The sequence below is a fragment of the Symphalangus syndactylus genome, chromosome 3 (genome assembly GCF_028878055.3).
Source record: "Symphalangus syndactylus isolate Jambi chromosome 3, NHGRI_mSymSyn1-v2.1_pri, whole genome shotgun sequence".
Taxonomy (NCBI): Eukaryota; Metazoa; Chordata; class Mammalia; order Primates; family Hylobatidae; genus Symphalangus; species Symphalangus syndactylus.
Window position 1 is genome coordinate 21,595,394 of NC_072425.2, and position 22,698 is coordinate 21,618,091.

A 22,698-nucleotide genomic window follows, 5' to 3' on the forward strand; every position below is an offset into this window, starting at 1 on the left:
TCTCCAACATAGCCATTGTTTCCTCCTTACATTTTTTAAGTCCATTGTGTTCATTTTATTGACTTGGGGTGCGCACTACTTTCTTGCTCAGACACTCAGTTCTGGTATAGTGTTCGGATTATATGTATTGTTCGGTGAAGTTCTATGAATTGGGACAATTTGTAGGCACTTTAGATATCCTAAGTTTACGAACCAAGGAAAGCAGGTTATTTAGGCTTTGTAGGCTGAATAATTGGGTTCTGGTTTTATTTTCGCTGGTGACTTGCTGGACAAGATATTTAATCCCTTTGTGCTGGTTTCTTCTCTAGAAACCTGACTCTATCCATCTCCCATGAGAATCAAGGTGGTTTATATAAAACAAGTTTAAGTCTTTCAGGAAGACTAGAACTGTGTAAATACGGGGATAGTTGTTATTTAGTTTCTTTTTTCTCCCTTGTGGTTTTTAGACTGGTCAAATATTAGTACTTCATAATTTGCCGTTAGGTGGATTAATTTGTTGTGTTAAAGTTGGATAGAGATGAAACTTAGGTGAATATCAGAGATGTCTGCAAATTGAAGTTTGTTCATTCTTTGCTGTCTGCTTACCTTTCCAATTTCTCAGCTAAGTGTTAGTGCTGGTTTGAATTCTTCAGCCTGAGCCGAAGCTTGTGAGAGACATTGCGTTCTAGCTATAACCCAAGATTGTTTCTAAGCAGGAATTTCCAGAGACAGAGTCCTTCTTTGGCTCAGTGAATTCAATTCTTTTTTTGGGGGGTGGGGGACAGAGTCTCGCTCTGTCACCAGGCTGGAGTGCAGTGGCACAATCTCGGCTCACTGCAAGCCCCGCCTCCCAGGTTCAAGTGATTCTCCTGCCCCAGCCTCCCGAGTAGCTGGGACTACAGGCACCTGCCACCACGCCCGGCTAATTTTTTGTATTTTTAGTAGAGGCGGGGTTTCACCATGTTGGCCAGGATAGTCTCGATCTCTTGACCTCGTGATCCACCTGCCTCGGCCTCCCGAAGTGCTGGGATTATAGGCGTGAACCATTGCGCCAGGCCAAATTCAATTCTTATGTCAGAAATAATAAACATAATACATTTTCCTATGTATTTTGCAGAAAATTGATTGCCGACTGAGTGACTGGAACAGAAAAATAGAGCTATCCCTTCTGCTAGTGATATCAAGCTTCCTTGTTCTGATTTACTGAATACTCCTTCCTTTTTCAAGTTTTAGTTGCCAAATAATTACCCATCATTTGGTATTTCCATATGCATTGACAGGTTATGCTCTATTTGAGGGGGAATAATTTTTAAATGCTTTCTTAATGTTGTGTTTGGTTTACAAGTTGTAAAGAGCCTTCCAGGTGCTGGTCATGATTGACACAGCAAAAATATAAATAGCAAATTGCTTTTTTTTTTTTTTTTTGGAGACAGGGTCTTGCTCTGTGGCCCAGGCTGGAGTGCGGTGGTGTGATCATAGCTCATTGTAACCTTGAACTCCAGAGCTCAAGTGATCCTCCTGCCCTAGCATCTTGAGTAGCTGGGACTACAGGCATGTGCCACCACATCTGGCTATTTTTTTACTTTTAGTAGAGACCAGGTCTCAAGGTCTTGCTGTGTTGCCCAGGCTGATCTTGGGCTCAAGCGATCCTCCTGTCTCAGCATAGGTTGCTTTATTACACATTAATTTGCCCTGAGCTTGGTAATACCCAGCTCCGATAGTGATCTTTCTTTGCTATGTGATCTACTCTTAATAGTTTACTCTTAGGTAACATGTTTGGACACTGTTACCCATTTTACTGCTTTTCTGTTTTCATTTGTTTTGCATAGGTCCTTTTATTGGAAGATTGGTTGTTTTTCAAAATTCGTTTAGCTACAGAAACTGTTTCTGACTAGTAATTCTAAGAGGCTAGTGAATCGAGTCTAATTTTAGAAAACTTTATTGAGAGATGTAAGTTTAATGTATGTGTGTGAGTTAAAATAGAAATAAAGTAAATAAGGCCAGATTAGAGGTGATTTGAGCCTGAAAGTTATGTTAATCTTTAACATAGCTTTTAGTTCTTGCATTGAATAGTGAGGTGACCAAATGACCTGATTTGTAACTTTCATGTCTAATTTGAATTATTTCTTGTCCTAAGGGTCCATTAAGTGCATCCTATTTGAGAAGTATAGTGCCTGCCTCACAACAGACTCTCCACATGGTGTGTGTGGCTGAATGAAGCAGTCCTAAATTTTATTTGGTATTCAGATTCTCTTAACTTCTGACATAACTAGCGCTGTGTAAAACATCTGCTTTCTTTAGTTAACTTTAGCATAACTTGAAAGGGTACAGTTGATTACATCAATAATAAAATCACAGCCTTGCATTGTGTGACTTCATGGTTCATTTCCACTTGAAAAGTGAGAATTCTGCAGCAGGTTGTGTAATAAATTCTGAGGCATTTCTGGGTCATGGGTAAGATGTTTCTTACTGCACCTGCAGAATTTCCTGTTCTTTGCAGTTTTCCAGGTGCCAGGATTTTTCACAGTATCCTATTGGGCAGATCAGCATTTTGTTTATGATTTTAATTTAACCAATATGGTACTGTTGACATATAGTGACTAGTAATTGTCCTAAAGGGCTCTGTCTAGATTTTTTTCTTACCATGCTTGTTTTAGTATGCCATTATTAAGCCCGTTTTGCCAGTTAATTCAGCAAGCATAAATTGACATTTAGGCTCAAAGGTGTGTTTTGTACCAGACCTAAGATTTCTTAGTATGCTTCAATAATACTGGTTTGAGTAAAGAATAGATCCTTCTCTAGATATATTGGCCCTTAATATGAAAATGGAGTTAGTAACTGGTTACTTATGTTTAGTCAGCCTAAATGGAAATCAGTACAATTTAAGACAGCTAGGTAGTGATCTAATAAATAAGCGGTTGGTTTGTAAAAGTTAAGATTGGAGGCAGTTCATTTTTAAGATGTTTATAGTTCAAGTAAATCTGAAACTTGTTAAACATTGCATCTAATCATAGGCTTCTATACAGCTTAGGCAACCTAAATTTTAACCTAATGAAGTTTTGGATACTGGGTAACTCTTGAGTTAAATAATTCTGGATAACTCACAAAGCTAGTGAACTAGAGGTGAAAAGTGTTGCAGTTTTGATGATTAAAAGCTGGAGAGAATAAAATCTCAAGACTTTGGTGTGAATATTTTCGGTTGTTTTTGAAGTAAGCTGTGAATGAGCTTATAATGCGAGGGTTAGCATAGAAGAACAGATATGAAACATTGTGATGAGGCTTTTAAAAATACAGTATCTTAAAAATAAGTACTAACTGATTTTTTTGATCTGCCAGTTTTGTGGTAAATGTTTTAGAACTATACAAAATTGACTTTTGAAGTGGGTCAGTATTATTGTTCCTTTATTTCTAGAGCTCAGAGTTCATATACCTGAACTTTGGTCCCTGTGATGGCTGTATAGCGTAGGTGAACAGTAGAATATTATGTTTAGGGAAATGGAGGCACAGGGAGTTCACTTTAGAGCAGAGATTGGCAGACTGTCAGATCACTGAGAAGCTGTATATCGAATTCATGTTAGTTTCTGAATTTGGCAAGAAAGATTGATGGCTGAGCAAATTTGAAATCTGCCTCTTCTAATCAAGCTGTTGAGTACAAGTCTTTTCATGGACTGAATGGGATAATGCTTAGTCCTCCCAGGAAGCTCAGAGTCCCAGGATTATGGGATAGTAATGAATCTGAGAAAAAGTACTGACACTGGGTGGAGTATGGGTATGCACACAGTGCGTGGTGTGCAACCTTAATTGCTGTATTAGAAGAATGTTTTTGGTACTATAAGACTTAGCTAGGAAATCTGATCCTATTTACTAGTTGTAGATCTCTCTCCTTAAGTCTGAAATAGGAATAATACTCCTAATTTACAGAGTTATATTGAAGATTAAAGAAGATAAGAAAATTGTTTGGAAGCTATAAAGCATGTTTTTTTTTTTGGAAGTGTTGAGCAGAAATTAAGGGCTGGCTTTGAAGTGATGGACTCAAAAGGACCTGGATTTTTATTTCTCATTTTTCATCATGGATGTTTCAGATGTATATGAGTGGAAACAGTACAGTAAATTTCCATATAGCCATAAATCAGCTTCACCAATTATCAGCATTTTGCTGCTCAGCCCTCACTCACAATTGCATTTTACTTTTTTTTTTTTTGATAGGGAATTTACAGCCAATGTTAGACATCATATACTTTGATCCATAAATACTTCAGTATGTATTTCTGACTGATAACCAAAAAAACCATGTAGCCATAACATTATTTTAACCCCCTAAATTAACAATAATTCCTTATCTTCTGCACAGACGGATGTGGATTTAAAATATACCTCTTAGAAACCACTTACCAGCTTTGTGAGTTAAGCATATTATTTACTCTCTCTGAGCTTCTGGTTCCTTATCTGTAACATAAAGATAATGCCTCATGAAGTTATTTTGTGCTTAAATGAAATAACATATAAAATGTCTAACACAAAGGTTCTTGGCAAGTGGTCCAGCCTCTCTTCTGAGCCTCCTGTGACATGTGAATTAGAATTATGGGCTGCTCTCCTCCCTTCTTTAGTATCACAAAGAGTAACAGTACTCTGGAATTATTGCCCACTAGCCTAGTGAAATTTCTCTTCATTGGGTTATTTGACTCTTCTAGTGAAATTCTATTAACAGCTGAAATGATGTCTGCCTCTCCTGCAACATCGTTATTCCCCTGTCTACTGGCTCATTCCAGTTGGCACACACATACTATATATTTCATCTGTTTTTTTTAAACAACCATTTCTTGACCACATTGCCTTTTTTAGCTGCTACCCAATTTCACTGCTCCCCTTTACAGCAAAACTTCTTGAAAAAGTTGTTTCTTCTGTTCATCTTTAGTTCTCATGTTCTCTCCAGAAACCACCCTAGTGAGATTTTTAACCCCACCACTCTACTGGAACTGTACCTGTCAAGACTACAAAGTTTAATTCTTATTTGACCTATTAGCCGTGTTTGGCACAAATAGGTGCTTCCTTTTGTGAAATACTTTCTGCTTTGGTTTCTAGAATACCAGACTGCTGGTTTTTCTACCTACTTGGCTTCATAGTCTCTTTTTTGGTTCTTCCTTATTACACCTACCTCTTAATATTGGACTGCCCCATGGGATCTCTGTTGTTGCTTTTTTTTTTTTTTTTTTTTTTTGAGACAGAGTTTCACTCTTATTGCCCAGGCTGGAGTGCAATGGCACGATCTCGGCTTACCGCAACCTCCGCTGCCTGGGTTCAAGCAATTCTCCTGCCTCAGCCTCCTGAGTATCTGGGATTACAGGCATGCGCCACCACGCCCAGCTAATTTTTGTATTCTTTTAGTAAGGACGGGGTTTCTCCATGTTGGTCAGGCTGGTCTTGAACTCCAGACCTCAGGTGATCCACCTGCCTTGGCCTCCCAAAGTGCTGGGATTGCAGGCGTGAGCCATTGCGCCTGGACGACTCTCAAATTTTTATCTCTAGCCTGGAACTCCAGGCTTGTATATGCTACTGCCTACCTGACGTCTCCTCTTATATCTTTTATCCTTATTTCAAATTGAACTTACCCTGTCTTCTGTTCCCCATGTCCCTTTTATAATCTTCCATATCTCAGTAAATAGCAGTTTCATCTTTCCATTTTCTCAGGTCAAAACCTGGAGACATTCTTGACTTCTCACACATCACATCTGATCCCTTAGGAAATCTTACCAGCTCTGTTTAAAATATATCCAGAATCTGACCACACTTCACATCACTTGCACTGGCATAAGCCTACATTACCTTCTCCAAATCATTGCAGTAATCCCCCCCTTTTTTTTTTTTTTTTTTTTGCCCTTTCCTCCTTATCGTCTATTCTTAATACAGTGACAAGAATGATCCTTTAAAAAAGATAAGTCAGATTTTGTCTTCTCTGGTCAAAACCCTCTAGTGATTGCCCATCTTGCTCAGAGTAAAACACAAAGTCCTATCAAGTCCTTCTGTGATCGAATGCCTTCTTTGCTGTCCAACCTCATCTTCTCTTACTCTTCTTTTTGCTTACTCCATTCTGGCCACAATGGTCTTCTTGCGGATTCTTTTTTTTTTTTTTTTTTTTTTTTTGAGACAGAGTCTTGCTCTGTCACCAGGCTGGAGTGCAGTGGCCCGAGCTCGGCTCACTGCAAGCTCTGCCTCCCAGGTTCACGCCATTCTCCTGCCTCAGCCTCTTGAGTAGCTGGGTCTACAGGTGCCCACCACCATGCCTGGCTAATTTTTTTGTATTTTTAGTAGAGACGGGGTTTCACCGTGTTAGCCAGGATGGTCTTGATCTCCTGACCTGGTGATCCGCCCGCCTTGGCCTCCCAAAGTGCTGGGATTACAGGCGTGAGCCACCGCCCCCGGCCTTCTTGCAGATTCTTTAACATACCGGGCATATTTCTGTCTCAGGTCCTTTGCACTTGTTGTTTACCTTGTCCAGAATGCAGTTTTTCAGACATGTGCTTGGCTCCATCTTGTCTCTCATTTTCAGTGAGGCCTTCTCTTACCACCCTATTAAAATGGCAGCTCCTCCATTTCTGGTTCTCCCTACCCAACCTTTCCCATCCTCTTTTTCTCCATACCACTTTAAACCATTTCACTTATGATATATTTTGCTTATATTGTTTATTGCCTTTTTTTCTCCACCTGATATAAGCTCCATGAAAGCAAGGATTTTTGTTGGTTTTGTTTTCTGTAGATTTCAAGCACCTAGTAGAACAGTGCCTGGCATTTAGTAGGAACCTGAGTATTTGAATGAGTTATTTTATTAATTGTAGTCTATACTTGGAAAAGTTTAAATTTTTTAAAGTTTTAATTTCAGTTTTTCTTTGGAATATTATGCACCTTGAAGTCGTCTTTATGCTGTATTTCTGTTTTTCTTCATGAGTATCCTTATTAATTTATTCATCTTGAGTCCCTATTAAGTAAGCACTGTGCTGGTTGCATGGGGATATACAAAGATATAATAATTCTATACAATTTTATAAATAAATATATATACATAAAATTATGCATAAATGTATATCTTTTATATACATTATATATATATAATAATTATTATTTTTTGAAACAGGGTCTTGTTCTGTTGCCCAGGCTGGAGTGCAGTGGTGTGATCACGGCTCACTGCAGCCTCAACCTCCTAGGCTCAACCAATCCACCCACCTCAGTCTGCTGAGTAGCTAGGACTACAGACATGTGCCACCATGCCTGGCTAATTAAAAAAAAAAATTATTTTGTAGAGACAAGTCTTGCTATGTCGCCCAGGTTGGTCTTGAACTGCTGGGCTGAAGCCATCCTCCTGCCTGGGTATCCCAAAGCCCAGGGATTACAGGCATGAGCCACTGTGCCCAGCCAGAGATAAAGTATTCATAGACTCTGACTTTTATGAGCTTACAGTCTATTAGGGGAGTTCATAGTATGGGGTGTGTGTGTGTGTGTGTGTGTGTGTGTGTTTGTGTGTTTTAAAAAAGTAAGTACCTAAGAGAGAGTGATCCAGAATTCAGAAGAACAAGAAATTATTTCTAGTGGAGGGGAATAATGGAGCAATTTCAGCGAGGGTGTGTGTAGTGTGTAGTATGAGCCATGGAAAACAAGTAGAACTGGATTATGAGAAAAATGGAAAAGAGAATTCCATATGGAGGGAATAGCATTAGCAAAATAAGAATGCTCAAGATTTGTATGGAAAATAAGTGGTTCATTTTGTTGAAGATAGGATATGGGAAAGGAATTAGTAGAGCGTAAGTTTGGAGAGGAATGTTGGAGATACTGATAGAAGGATTTGAATGCAGGAATAAGGAATTCAAGCCTTACTCTGTTTGAAAGCCCCAGTGATGAAGGACATTATCAGGACTATATGAGTTTGACAATGTTATGTGGAAAGACAGACTGAAATAAATAAGACTGGTCCTTGAAAAATGTATCATTCAATGTTGTTTCATTATAATGTTGACAAAAAAAAAAAAAAAAGATTCCTGGCCGGAGCCACTGTCTACGTAGAGTTTTCACTTTCTCCCCATGTCTGTGTGGGTTTTCTTTGGGTACTCTGGTTTCCTCCATATCTGAAGGATGTGCAGTTTAGGTTAATTGGTCTGTCTAAATGGTCCCAGGATGAGTGAGTGAGGGTGTGTGTGTGAGTGTGTGCTATGACGGAATGGTGTTCTGTCTAGGATTGGTGCCCACCTTGTGCCCTGAGCTGATGGGATAGGCTCTGGCCACCTGCAGTCTTGAACTGGAATAATTAAGTAGTCATCTTGTTTTTTATTAACCTTTCTTACATATATATATATATAGCTCACATTTATTTCAGTGTTTAATATTAGAAGCGTTTTGGTTTTTATTTAGAAGTTTGGTGATGTTTTTGTGACAAGAAAAACTTAACCATTGTATATATCAGTTTGCCTATGATAAATTGGTTTTATTATATGTTATTTCCCCTGATGTCGCAGTTTGGAAGAACCTATCAAGTACATTAAATGACAACTTACTGTACACTGATTAAAATGCTATTGTAATAATTTGGGGGGAAAAGCAATAAAGGTAGTGGAAATAGGTATAGGTAGTGGAAGTAGGTATATATATAATCTCAGCATTTTGGGACACCAAGGCAGGAGGATCAGTTGAGCTCAGGAGTTGGAGACCAACCTGGACAACATAATGAGACCACATCTTTATAGAAAAAAAGTAGCTGGGTGTGGTGGTGCTTGCCTGTAGTCTCAGTTACTTGGGAGCCTGAGGTTGGAGGATTGCTTGAACCCAAGAGGTTAAAGCCGTAGTGAGCTATGATCATGCCACTGCACTCCACTCTAGGCAACAGAGCAAGACTGGAAAAAAAAAAAAAAGGAAGAAAGAAAGAAAGGATGTCTTGGAACTGTTGCAACTTAGTAACTACTGGATGTGAGGGCTGAGCAACAAGCCTGACAACTACAGAGTTTCAAGCCTACTTGATTGGCAGCCTGGGGTTCCCTCAGTATAAGCAGGGAACCCAAGAGAAGTGAGATCAGGAGGAAAATTCGTTTAGTTTTAGTATAACGTTTGCAGGTGTGATGGTTATATACAGGTGATGATGATTCTGATAAAAAGAAAATTAGTATTCTCTCTAGAAAGGATGTGCATCTGTTGCTTTCCTGCCTTCCTTTTGATACAGCTAACTTCCAGAAAGAGAAGTAAGACTCAGTTGCTGGATCTATTGCCGGCATCAGAATGTAGATAATTGATTTGGAAAACTTTGACACAGTACCTGAATTTTTCTTTTCATCTGTAAGTAGCTCAACCCTTTTCACTAAGTGTGTTAGATAAGTTGTTCTGGTTGTAAAAACACTGTGTATTCTCAGTAGCTTGATACAATTTAACAGGTTATCCTTTGAACTGTCCTTTACTGCTGCTTCGTTGGCTATGGATATCTAAGCAGTGCCTTTCTTACGTCTTTGAAGAAAACAGATGAGCAGGTGAGTGTTCCCAACTAGTAACCTTGATCACCTTGAGATGAAGGCAGTGTTTATTTGAATTAAAAGGTTTGCATGATCTTGCCATACCATACTCCTGTTTTTCCCCTTAGGACATAGAGCCACGTTGGAAGAGGACAAGCCTTTTAACCTAATTAATGGTAGTTAAGATGTTAGTTGCCAAAACATTTCTTTAATAGCCTACATTTAACAAAATACCAGAAGATATCAGAGGATGTAGCTTTCTATGCCAGGCAGATTCAAGAACAGTGTAAGGTTCTTTTAGATTTATAGCATTTTCAGAGCCTTGTAGCAGGAGGTGTTTTTAACCCAAAGATTAATAGGCAAAAAAATTATTTGCAAAATGATATTGATAATTGTGTACACTTTTTATAGGCTAATGATGTATGATATTTATATTTTTATATTTAATGCATTTTTAATAGTTGAAAAAAGACATGATGAGTTTGTTAACTTGCAATTCACCAGCTACGTTTAGAAGGGTGACCTTGAGCTTACCACATTAGTCATCTCTTAATTATTAAGTCTTTTTTCTTTGCCCTTAGATAATATTGTCAGTGAACATTATTTTGGCACTGTCATTATAGAGCCTTTTGTTTTCCATTAAATAGGAGTCAGTAGGACCCAACTGTCCTGAAATGAGAAAATTTTCCTATTTAGGATAATTTATATTTTTCACCTCACCGGAGGTGTGATGGCTTTTAGTTTTTCAGATTTGGAGTATATTGTAAATTTTTTTAAAATCTGGGCAATTTTATTTCACATGATTGGTTTGCTAAGAATATAGTGTTACCCTTGTGAGAAACCCGCGAGATCCTTTTAGTCCTGCTTTGTTCCAGAGAGGTTAAGGCACTAGTTGAAAATCACACACTCAACTAGTGGCAGAGTTGGGGCAAGAGGTAGATTTCTTTTTTTTTTTTTTGGGATGGAGTCTCACTCTGTCACCCAGGCTGGAGTGCAGTGGCGCGATCTGGGTTCACTGCAAGCTCCGCCTCCTGGGTTCATGCCATTCTCCTGCCTTAGCCTCCTGAGTAGCTGGGACTACAGACGCCCGCCACTACGCCTGGCTAAGTTTTTGTATTTTTAGTAGAGATGGGGTTTCACTGTGTTAGCCAGGATGGTCTCGATCTCCTGACTGGCAAGAGGTAGATTTCTTGACCTGCGATCTTGGGCTCCTTTCACCATGTCAGGCTGCTGTTTAGAAATGTGTACCAGCAAATCTTAAATAAACATAGCTGAGTCGGTCACTAACCAGCTTAGTTGGTTGGTCATTATTGGGTGTTATTACTAACACCTAATAATGTTCAATTGGAATAATTAAGATCTTTTCCCCCTCGTTCCTTCTGAAAACGTTTTTTAAAAGGCTAACCATTTTAAACTGAATGATTCAGTGGCATTTCATTCACAATGTTGAGCAACCACCACTTTATGTAGTTCCAAAACATTTTCATCACTTCAAAATAAAACCCCTTACCCATTATGCAGTTTGAAAAGTTTTTAAGCAATTATAATAAAAATCTTTGCTGTGACAAGTAAGGTCGACTAGGGCAAGTTTGTATTACAGGTCACTCCTAGTGCTTTGTTGCCTACTTCCGATTTGCCAGTGAGAAACAGAGTATCCTCCTTATGCTATTTAATAGTGATATATTACAAACAGCAGCAACATCAAAAAAGAATGTGTCAGGCACATAATGAATAATAATGCTGATAGCAGGCATGCGTTATGCATATTATTGTTAATCTTCACACTAGCCTTTCAAAGTGGTTGCTGTATTTCTGATGAGAAAATGAAGTCTTGTTCAGTAACTCTAGAATCACTTAGCTGATAAGTGGTCAATCTGGGATTCAAATCCATTTCTATTTGGCTTGAAAAGTTGGGCGTTCCTGTCACTAAATTTGGGAATGAGCAGGCAAAAAGAAACACATGGAAGGAATCTTGTTTGAGGGATTCAGTACTCTCTTAGCAGTACAGTGTGTAAGGGAAGGGGATTTGAGTTTGTTAGTCCTGTTGGTGTTTGTTAGTTGCCACTTTATCCTGTCCTGCTGTGACTTGTATGCAAAGGAGGAAAAACAAAATAGGAAATAATCTTTGGAACTCTTTATGGACATATGAACTCTTTATGGACATAAAAAGTTAGAAGAAATTGCAATGTAGCTTCTGAGATTTGTTCTTAGAAATTATCTATTTCTTTTTTTCTTCTCTTTTAATGAGTCTTTATATGATTTTATTTTAAATTCATAAATTGATTTGCTTGAGTGGTTAATGATTAGTCTGAGCAGTATTGGAACTTGATTGATTTCCCATTTTAAGATCCTTTTAAAAAGTGGTGATTGAATTCCAGTGAAGCATAACTCAAATTGTGTGTATTGAAGACTTTTGTAATTACATTTTTGCCCCATTAAAAAACTTTATTTTAGCTTTTTTAAAGTTTGGAAGAACTTTTGGTAGGCCAGTTGTCAGTCATTCCTTTGAAAGCCCCTAGTAAGTCACCTCATAAACCTTGTCACTTTTCTACTGTGTTTTGGCCCAAATCATGTTACTTCCCTTCAGTAATAGGCCCTGGGGTAATATGTTCAAATATGCTGGCTTTGGGTAAAAAGGATGGTATCACGTAAAATACAGCTCTCTGGCTACTTTGGACAAAGAGTTTTTTTAAGGTTATGTGAGCATAACAAGAATATAAGGTATAGCAATAGCAGCCATCTACAAATGTCTTGAGTGTGTGTATTGATAGTTATCCAAAGAAGTATAGATTTTTGACAGTGACCTTGTGACTTTCGATAATATCTAAATACTAGGTACTTCCATAAATGGATTTTAAGCTTTTAAAAACTTTTATTTAAAAGTTTTAAAATGCCCTTGTAACTTGGCTCAAATACTACACATTGCTTTTCTGTTTTGACCTAGTGGTGACATTCATTCTCTCTGAAACCAGCAGAAATGTACTGTGAAGAGTACAGGCTCTGGAGTTGGTCAGATTTGTTTTCAAGTCTTTGTCACTTACTAGCTGTAAGACCTTTCCTCTTTTAAAATGAATATCTTATGTCACAGCTCTGTAGAGTTAGAGGTGGTGTCTCTAAAGGGCTCAGCACAGTTTCTGGCACATAGTGAATTGTGTTGAAATGGTCAGTGTTATAGGAAGAAGTCTAAATTTTGATAGTCTAGCCAACATCACAGTGCCAATACAGGAAAACCTCATCTGCATACTGTCCTGCAATCAGCACATTTCTTCTTGGATTTGTGTTTTGTTTGTATGTTGAAGTGCCATGTGTCAGTTTTCACCATTTCCTGCAACTTTTCCTTTTTCTCAGAAATGCCTGGCAAACACCTTCCTTGGGTATTGTATAATTGAGCTAAAAAAAAAAAAAATAGATGGTGCTATGCAAGCTAATGATGAGGCATTTGCTCCCTTATAGCAATCCTTTTCAGTTAGGTATTCCTGTGTAGCATGTTAACAGGTGCTTACCACCCTTAGAGATGTTAGCTGGCCGAATGCCCAAGCTTATGCCAAAGAAGGGAGGTTTTGTTGTCTGGAATGAAAAGTATACAATGCTTACTAAATGCTTATAGTGTATTTCATGATGATTGTTAATGTTAAAGCATGAAAAGCTATATCTTAGCCTAATAATTTTACTCATTACTTCCCCATTATTTGCATTGTTTCTCTTGTTCTGTTTAGAAAGATATACAAAAGGCCTTTTACACTGTAAGGTTGAGGTTGTGATGAATTGCAATCTAAGAATATTAGCTATGGAGATCAGCTATACTAACCCTCTTGTACATGAAAAAGCTGGCTGAGAGAAGTTGTGACTCACTCAAGGACATAGAAAGTAAGTGACGGGTTTGATTTCCAATCCAGTATTATGAAGGTTACCTGGTAGAGTGGAGAGAGCACTGGACTTTGGAGTCACACAGGCCTGATTTTGAGTCCTGATTCCACCATTTATTAACTGTGTGACCTTTGGCAAGTAAATCTGAATTAGTTTCCTGCTTTGTGTTACTTTGTGGGGTCTTGAGGATTATGGGATAATGTAAGTATAGCACAGAGCCTGACATTTGCGATGGGCTCAGTAAGTGTCGTCTGATCTCTCGTACTATTTTTCTTCTCCTTCTTCTTCTTCTTTGAGAGAAGGAGAGAGGAAAAGAAAAAAAAGAAAGGAAAAATAAAGAAAGAAAGAAAGAAAAAAGAAAAGAAAGAAACAGAGACAGACAGAGAGGTTCTCTCTCTCCACTACCCAGGCTGGAGTGCAGTGGTACGATCATGGCTCACTGCAGCCTTGAACTCCTAGAGTTCAAGTGGTCTGCCTGCCTCAGCCTCACAAGTAGTTAGGATTACAGGATTACCAGACCTGGCTAATTAAAAAAAAAAATTTTTTTTTTTTTTTTTTTTTTTTTTTTTTTTGGTAGAAATGGGGTCTCGTTTTGTCACCCTGGTCTTGAACTCCTGGCCACAAGCCATCCTCCTGCTTCAGCCTCCCTAAGTGTTGAGATTATAGGTGTGAGCCACTGTAGCCAGCCCTGCTTTCCTTTAAAACAGATCATATAGCTAAGTGATTACTCGTTATGAAATGGGAATCAAAGAGAATGGTTGATGTTTTTGCCAAAGCCTTTCGCTGAAAATCTGTTGTTCATTGGAGGAGGATTGCTGACTGCAAAATGAGTGCAAAACATTTGTCAAGAGCTCAGTGACCACTGCTCCAAGTTGTACAGTGTTGACATGGTTCATTCCTGAGAAATGGCTACATTTCCCTAGTGAAATGGATAGAAAACCTAGCATTCGAAACACCAAATCAACCTACATATAGTTAGGCCAGCAGTTTTCAAAAAAAAATTTTTTTTTTTAACTATAGACCCTTTTACAATCTTAAACATTATTGAGGACCCCAATGATCTCTTGTTTATGTGAGTTGTATCTGTTGATATTTATCAGAAATTATATCTGATAAACATTTAAATATTTATTTAAAAATGCTAATAAACTAATATGTTAACACAAGACAAAAGAAAATTAGTGAGAAGACTAGCATTGTTTTCCATTTTTGTAGTTCTCACTAATGCCTAGCTTACTAGAAGACAACTGGGTTTGGATAGCTGCTTCTGCATGGTCTGTTTTAATATTCTTGATGAAGTATATGGAAGAAAATCTGCCTTCACACAGATATCTAGCTGGAAAAGGGAGAAATATTTTAATAGCTTTTTCAGATAATTTTGGATATTCTTCTTTGATACTACACCAAAACTTGACAAATGGTAGTATCTTGATAGAATCTGAAACCAGATCAGTGAACATTTTGTGTCCTGTTACATTAAAATCCATTGGTCTTTGCATTTTGATTGGATCTTTTATCTATACATGGTTTTATAACATTATGCATTGGCCACTGGAAAATATTGATTCATTGAATTATCTTGATCTTCCAGATGTGACCTATTTCATGTTCTGTCTTCAACGTTATGTAGCCTCTGAGAAACTCCGTACTCTGGAAAGAATGAGAGTGGAAAAGAAACATAATGCCTTCATACTACTTGGAAAATAGTTTTGGCCATGCAGACCCCTGAAAAGGTCTTGAGGACCTCCAGGGGTTCCTAAACCACACTTGGAGAACTGCAAAGTTAGAAAAATTGGTAAACTAAAAGGAGTGACTCGGTTGCTTTATATTTTTTTAATTAAAAATAATTTAAAAAAAGATTTAAAAAATAGTTTTTATTTTGAGACAGGGTCTTACTGTGCCACCCAGGCTGAAGTGCAGTGGTGCAGTCATACCTCACTAAAGCCTTGAACTCCTGGGCTCAAGTGATCCTCCCACTCCAGCCTCCTGGGTGTCTGGGACTACAGGCATGCACCATCATGCCCAGCTAATTTTTTTATTTTTTTGTACAGATGGAGTCTTGCTATATTGCCCTGGCTGGTCTCAAGCTGCTGGCTTCAAGTGATCCTCTTGCCTCAGCCTTCCAAAGCGTATTTTTATTTTTTTGAGACAGGGTCTCACTCTGTTGCCCAGGCTGGGGTGCAGTGGCATGATCACAGCTCACTGCAGCCTTGACCTCCTGGGCTCAAGTGATCCTCCCACCTCAGCCTCCCGAGTAGCTGGGACTACAGATGCACACCACCATGCCTGGCTAATTAAAAAAATTTTTGTGTGTGTGGAGATGGGGTCTCACTGTGACCTGCGGTCTCCAACTCCTGAGCTTAAGTGATCCTCCTGTCTCAGCCTCCCAGGGTGTTGGGATTACAGGAGAGAGCCATGTGGCTCGGCCTACAGCCTTATTAAGAGATAATCTGGAAATTACTATGAAATGGATTGCTACATAAGCCTTAGTCTTAGAAACCATCTTATTCCTTGAAGTAAAGAGCGGCCTAGTTTTGAAATGGAGTGAATTGGTCATTAAATATTTGAGTGCTTTTTATAGACAGAGCAGTGTATTAGGTACTGCTAAAGATATGAATTATGAAAAAAGGTTCCTTTTCCTTAGTAGTTTATAGTCTAGCTGAAGGGGTAAGACATATAACCTTGTAAAAAGATGACTAATGCAAGTTCTCTATAACAAGGTGACATACAAGGAGAGAGGAAGCCATTCTTTGTTATGGGAAAATACAGACAGTGCTCATTCAGGTAATCATTACATCAGGTTATACTGTAGAATTAATATCGAATAATTATGTTAGGCTTACAAAATTATGTTGCAATTTATATTTTTATTCTCACATTGTTACCCTATTTTTATAGGTTTGAATAGTTTCCAGTATTTTTACAGGTTTTTATTTGCCTTAAAAAAATAATTCGGCTGGGTACGGTGGCTCATGCCTGTAATCCCAGCACTTTGGGAGGCCGAGGCGGGCAGAACGCGAGGTCAGGAGTTCAAGACCAGCCTGGCCAACATGGTAAAACACCGTCTCTACTAAAAATAATAATAAAGAAAATCTGGGCTTGGTGGCGTGTGCCTGTAATCCCAGCTACTCGGGAGCCTGAGGCAGCCCGGGAGGCAGAGGTTGCAGTGAGCCGAGATTGCGCCATTGCACTCTAGCCTGGGCAACAGGGTGAGACTCCACCTCAAAAAAAAAAAAACAAACAAAAAAACACGATAGGGGTGTGGAAGAAGTATGTTATTGCTATTTGATAGATGAGAAAAGACTAAGTTAAATATGCCAAGATCATGTAGATTTGAGTATTACGTTATTTGCATTTATGTGTCTTATTAGAATAGAATAGAAATACTCAGATACCTTGTTTTGAGGGAAAAATATATACATACACAGAGTAAAGATCTCCACTCAAGACTTCATAGAAATGTTTTAATGCTTCCTAAAGCACCTTGTATATACCTTGTGCTTAGTTGTTCCTTTACTGAATTATTATAACGATTTTAAAAAAATTACAAAGGGCCTAGCAATAGAAGGCACTCATGGCAACTATTATTGTTGTTTTTTTCAACTTTTTCAACTCAGCTCTGATGTTACTTAAGACATCCAAATTCTCAATCCATGTATGTTAAGATATATTTTAGTTACATACGACATCTAAACTCTCCATCCGTGTAGAGATTCTGATTTCTCCATTTATTGAATGCAGTAATTCTGGCCTGTATTTATGGGGCACGTATTACTTTGTTCAGATACTGTGATACGCATTTTACACACATTGCATCTTTAGATCCTTACAGCTGTTTCACTATGAGGTGAGTGATGGTGTTTCCATTTTATAAATGAGAAAACTGAGGCCTGGACTGATCAGTTGCCCAGGGTGCTTACTAGTTAAAAGTACAGCTGGGAGGCTGGGTGCAGTGGCTCATACCCGTAATCCCAGCACTTTGGGAGGCTGAGATGGGTGGATCACCTGAGGTCTGGAGTTCGCGACCAGCCTGGCCAGCATGATAAAACCTAGTCTCTATTAAAAATGCAACAAATTAGCCAGATGTGGTGGCGGGAGCCTGTAATCCTAGCTACTCAGGAGGCTGAGGCAGGAGAATCTTTTGATCACGGGAGGTGGAGGTTACAGTCAGCCGAGATTGTGGCACTGCACTCCAGCCTGGGTGACAAGAGCAAAACTCCGTCCCAAAAAAAAAAAAAAAAGTACGGCTGGGATTTGAATCCACCTCTCTGTCTTCTGTTACCTTTCTGTTTGGGCAGTAAGTTGAAAAAAATATTTTTGGATTGTAGAGTAGTTTTTGCTGTTTTTCAAAGGACAGCTTTTTGAGGGGGGCGTTGGGTAGTGGCTATTCTCCCCTTTTATAATAAATTCATTGGTATTTTTTCAATCTGGTTTTATCAAAAAAATTTTTTTGATTATTGATGTTATTTAATTAATTGCCTAATGACATTTTGGTAAAATAGTAATGGATTAACATTTCCCAGATCTTGATTTCTAAGTTCAAGGTGATATTTTACTATATTGGTGAGAAATAGTTTGTTAGTAGGTTTTTACAGATTGTTTTAGCCCGAGAATTGACTTGCCTTTACTGTTTAATAACATTACTACTTGATTGCATAAGATGGTTATAGTCACTTTTGAAACAGTATTTTGGCTTAAAAGCTTTTTTGAGGGGAAAAAATTTATTTGTATTGGCAGTCAGCCAGTATTTTATAAGCTACAATTTTCCTTTGAATAGTTGGTGGTTTGTAGCTCCATAATTTGTGGTTCTTCTGAACTTGTAAAAAGATTACACATATTTAAAAATGGCCTTATCACTTTAATGTTTTAAGCAATACACAACTGTCAAATTCTGTTATGTTATAGTATTGTTGTTTTACTTAATTTTCCTGGGCCGAGAATCAAACTTAATAATTTATACAGTATAATTGGAATCTCATCCCCCTAAACCCCGATGAAACTCCAAACAAACCTAAAAACAAAAAACTACATTAGTAATGTAACAGGCACTGTTAAAGGCAAAGGAAATGTGAGCGACTCTACATCGGTCTGCCAAAATCCTTGCAGTATTCATGCTGTTCCATTATTTAGCCACTGCTGCCCGGATGTGTTGAATTATGTGGTATGTGGGTTTGTTTGGGTGTATATGGTGTTCTTGTATGACATTTAGTTTTAAATTAAGGTTTTTGTGATGCTGTCAATGTTGCCTTTTCACATGCAGTTGGAAAAGAATACTTCATTCGAAATGTTTCACGTTCTGTACCTTGTTCTCATGGTTTGTCTATGGGTAGTTAAATTTGTGAGTCACGAGGTTATTTTAAATCTTTCCTTTTGATTTTAGGTTAAGTCTAAAATGGAATATGGTAACCTTTTTGCTTGAGAGATTTAGAAAGCCAGATTAATATATCCATTTTTGTACTTACAGAAGTTTCACAGATAAAAGTGAACCTACCATTCAATTTCAGACTCAAACTCCATTGCCAAGTAGGAACATTATTTAATAATAAACCATAATGAACTGTTGTCTTTCTTGGGCTAAATCCTCTTGTTTCTGGAAGCTGAGTGAGGTTTGGGTTAAAGTTTCCATTTATCAGTGGAATAATTTTTGTGGCTAAGATTTTAGTGAATTGTTAACAGCCAGATCCTTAACAACTGTTAATAATCTTATTAACATGTTAGTAAAGGTTGCTTTTAAAAGGACTCTAGCTCTGGAGGATACTGATTCTCATTCTTGATTGAACATTAGAATTACCTGAGAGTTAAAAGAAATACAGATGCTTGAGGCCGGACGCGGTGGCTCACGCCTGTAATCCCAGCACTTTGGGAGGCCGAGGAGGGCGGATCACGAGTTCAGGAGATCGAGACCATCCTGGCTAACACGGTGAAACCCCGTCTCTACTAAAAATACAAAAAAGTTAGCCAGGCGTGGTGGCAGGTGCCTGTAGCCCCAGCTACTCAGGAGGCTGAGACAGGAGAATGGCGTGAACCGGGGAGGTGGACCTTGCAGTGAGCCAAGATCATGCCACTGCACTCCAGCCTGGGTGACAGAGTGAGACAACGTCTCAAAAAAACAAACAAACAAACAACAACAAAAAAAGAAATACAGATGGTTGGATTTCACCTTGAGGATTCTAATTTAATTGGTTTGGGATGCTACCTAAGCATCTGGATTTTTAGAGGTAATTCCAGTGTGCATATGAGGCTTAGAACTCGCGCTCTGGGAAATTTGTTAGCCTACTCAAGGGGAAAAATTTGGTTTTAGAGAATGGGTCTTTACCTTTGGAGTTTATAAAACTTTTTTTTTTTTTGAGGTAGTTGTAGATTCACATGCTGTTGTAGGAAATAATGTACTGAGTAATCCATCTCTATAATTTTATCATTTCAAGAATTTTATGTAAATGAAATAATACAGTATGTAAACTTTTCAGATTGGCTTTTTCACTCTGGCTAATTCCTTTGAGATCCATCCAAGTTGTTGCATGTGTCAGTAGTTTGTTCCTTTTTATAGTTAAGTAGTATTCCATGGTAGGTAAGGAAGTATCACAGTTTAGTCACTCACCTGTTGAAGGACATTTGGATTGTTTCCATATTGGCTATTACTAATAAAGCTGCTGTGAACATTTGTGGACGGGCTTTTGAATGGTCATAATTTTCCATTTCTTTGGGATAAATGCCCAAGAGTACAATTGCTGGGTTATGTGATAAATGCATTTTTAGTTTTCTCAGATAGTGCTGTACTTTTTCTGAGTGGCTGTATCATTTTACATTCCCACCAGCAGTGTATGTGTGATCCAGTTTCTCTACATCTTTGCCAGCATTTGACATGAATACTATTTTTTGAGAAAGATTAGTAGACTTCATTAGAGCAGTTTTAGGTTTACAGAAAACTGGGCAGATAATTCAGAGAGTTCCCATATACCTTCTTCCCTCATGACTTTCCCCTTTTGTTAACATCTGTTACCATGGTAAATTTGTGAAAATTGTTGAACAATAATGCAGTATTAATGAATTATTATTAACTAGTCTATAGCTTATATTAGGACTCTGTGACTTGTACAGGTCTGTGGGTTTTGACAACAAATGTAAAATGACATGTGTCCACCGTTAGAGTATCATACAGAATAGTTTTACTGCCCTAAAAATCTGTTCTCTACCTGTTCAGCCCTCCTGTACCCCCAGTTCGTGGTGACCACTGATCCTTTTACTGTTAACATTGTTTTGCCTTTTCCAGGATGTCATATAGTTGAAAGCATATAGTATCTGACCTTTTCACACTGGCTTCTTTTGCTAGGCTATATGCATTTAAGGTTTCTCCATGTCTTTACATGGCTTGGTAACTCTTGCTCTCCCCCCATCTCTCTTTATTGCTGAATAATATCCTATAGTGGATGAACCACAGTATTCAATTGTGATTATATCACAATTTGTTTATCCATTCACCTATTGAAAAACATTTTGGTTGTTCCCAGTTTTTGGAAATTATGAACAGAACTGCTATAAACATTTGTGTGTGGACTTTTGTGTGGATGTAAGTTTTCAGATCATTTAGATAAATATGTAGGAGCACAATTCCTATTGTATTGTGTTGTAAGACTACATTTAGCCTTGTAAGAAACTTCTAAACTTTTCCAAAGTACTGTTTTACATTTCCCTCAGCAATGAATAATTTTTTATTTTAACCATTCCGATACATATGTAGTAATACTTCATTATGATTGGATTTGCATGTCTCTGGATAATGATTTTGAATATGTTTTCATATGCTTATTTGCCATCTGTGCTTTTCAGTGAAATGTTTGTTCATGTTTTTTGCTCATTTTCTAATTGGATTCTTATTTTTTAATTTTTATTTGTTTTAACTGTTGAGTTTTGAGGGTTCTTTATATATTCTAGTTAGAAGTCCTTTATCGGGTATGTGGTTTGCAATTATTTTCTGCTAGGCTGTAGCTTGTCTTTATATCCTCTTGTGTCTTTCATAGAACAAAAATTAATTTTGACCAAGTCTAGTTTATCAGGTTTTCCTTTTATGAATCTTGCTTTTGCAAGAGCTCTTCAACTAGCCCTGTGCCCCAAAGATTTTTTCCTAAAAGTGTGTTTTTTCCTGAAAGTTTTATAGTTTTAAGTCTGTGATTCATTTCAAATTAGGTTTTTATTTTATTTTATTATTATACTTTAGGTTTTAGGGTACATGTGCACAATGTGCAGGTTTGTTACATATGTATCCATGTGCCGTGTTGGTTTGCTGCACCCATTAACTCGTCATTTAGCATTAGGTATATCTCCTAATGCTGTCCCTCCCCCCTCCCCCCAACTGTTGTGGGTCAAATTAGGTTTTGTGTAAGGTATGAAGTTTAGATGAAAGCTCTTTTTTTTTTTTTGTCTTGTTGTTGTCTAATTCCTCTAGCTGCATTTGTTGAAAGGGCTATCCTTCTTCCATTTAATTGCTTTGCATTTTTCTAAGAAATTAGTTGGACATGTTTGTGTGGATCTATTTTTGGCTTCTCTATTCTACTCCATTGATCTCTGTGTCTGTCCGTCTACCAATACCGCACAATCTTGATTACTGTGGCTATATAATAAGTCTTTAAATTTGGTAGAATTTCTCCAATTTTATTCTTTTAAAATTTGTTTTAGCTATTCTTGGTCTTGTGTCTTTCCATATAAGTTTTAGAATAAGTTTGGTTATGTCTATAAAAAACCTTGGTAAAAATTTTATTACATCCATAGATAAATTTGGGAAGAATTGACATTTTTACTGTGGAGTGTCTGTACCATTGGATTTTAATAGATTGGAATGAGACTAGAAAGAAGTAGTTCTGTAGAGAAAATACTCAAATTACTTAAATTGTATGGAGAGAATTCTTTGTAATTAGCAAAATGGTCAACTTTTTAGCTCTCCTCCCTTTTTGGTTAAAAACCATAATTAATAGAGCTGTGGAAGTGGAAGCAATTGTTGATCCATTTCATTTCATTTCAATTCTATTTATTTATTTATTTGAGACAGAGTCTCACTCTGTCACCCAGGCAGGAGTGCAGTGGTGTGATCTCTACTTAGTGCAGCCTTTTCCTCCTGGGTTCAAGTGATTCTCCTGCCTCAGCCTCCTGAGTAGCTGTGACTACAGGTGCATGCCACCATGCCCAGCTAATTTTTTGTATTTTTAGTAGAGACAGGGTTTTGCCATGTTGGCCAGGCTGGTCTCAAACTCCTGGCCTCAAGTGATCTGCCCACCTTGGCCTCTCAAAGTGCTAGGATTACAGGCATGAACCACAGTGCCTGGCTATTCATTTATTCATAAAATTTTCACTCAACATCTTTATGAACTTCTGTTAT

General features: G+C 37.8%; 1 protein-coding gene and 1 pseudogene across 9 annotated transcripts in view; both read left to right on the top strand.

Moving 5' to 3' along the window:
• The window catches only part of STRBP (spermatid perinuclear RNA binding protein), a 161,162-nt gene that overhangs the window by 3,658 nt on the left and 134,806 nt on the right, over positions 1–22,698 (top strand). Inside the window, exon 1 of one of the 9 annotated variants that reach the window (XM_063636000.1) lies at positions 9,459–9,479. The exons of 6 other annotated variants lie outside the window; for them this stretch is intronic. The gene's annotated coding sequence lies outside the window, so the exon portion shown is untranslated. Of the gene's footprint in view, positions 1–9,458; positions 9,480–13,210; positions 13,329–16,092; positions 16,113–22,698 lie in introns of those variants that run through there. 2 more of the 9 variants (XM_055271172.2, XM_055271177.2) reach the window with 2 other exon arrangements.
• Positions 1–22,698, top strand: part of LOC134736255 (uncharacterized) — a 62,219-nt pseudogene that overhangs the window by 2,369 nt on the left and 37,152 nt on the right.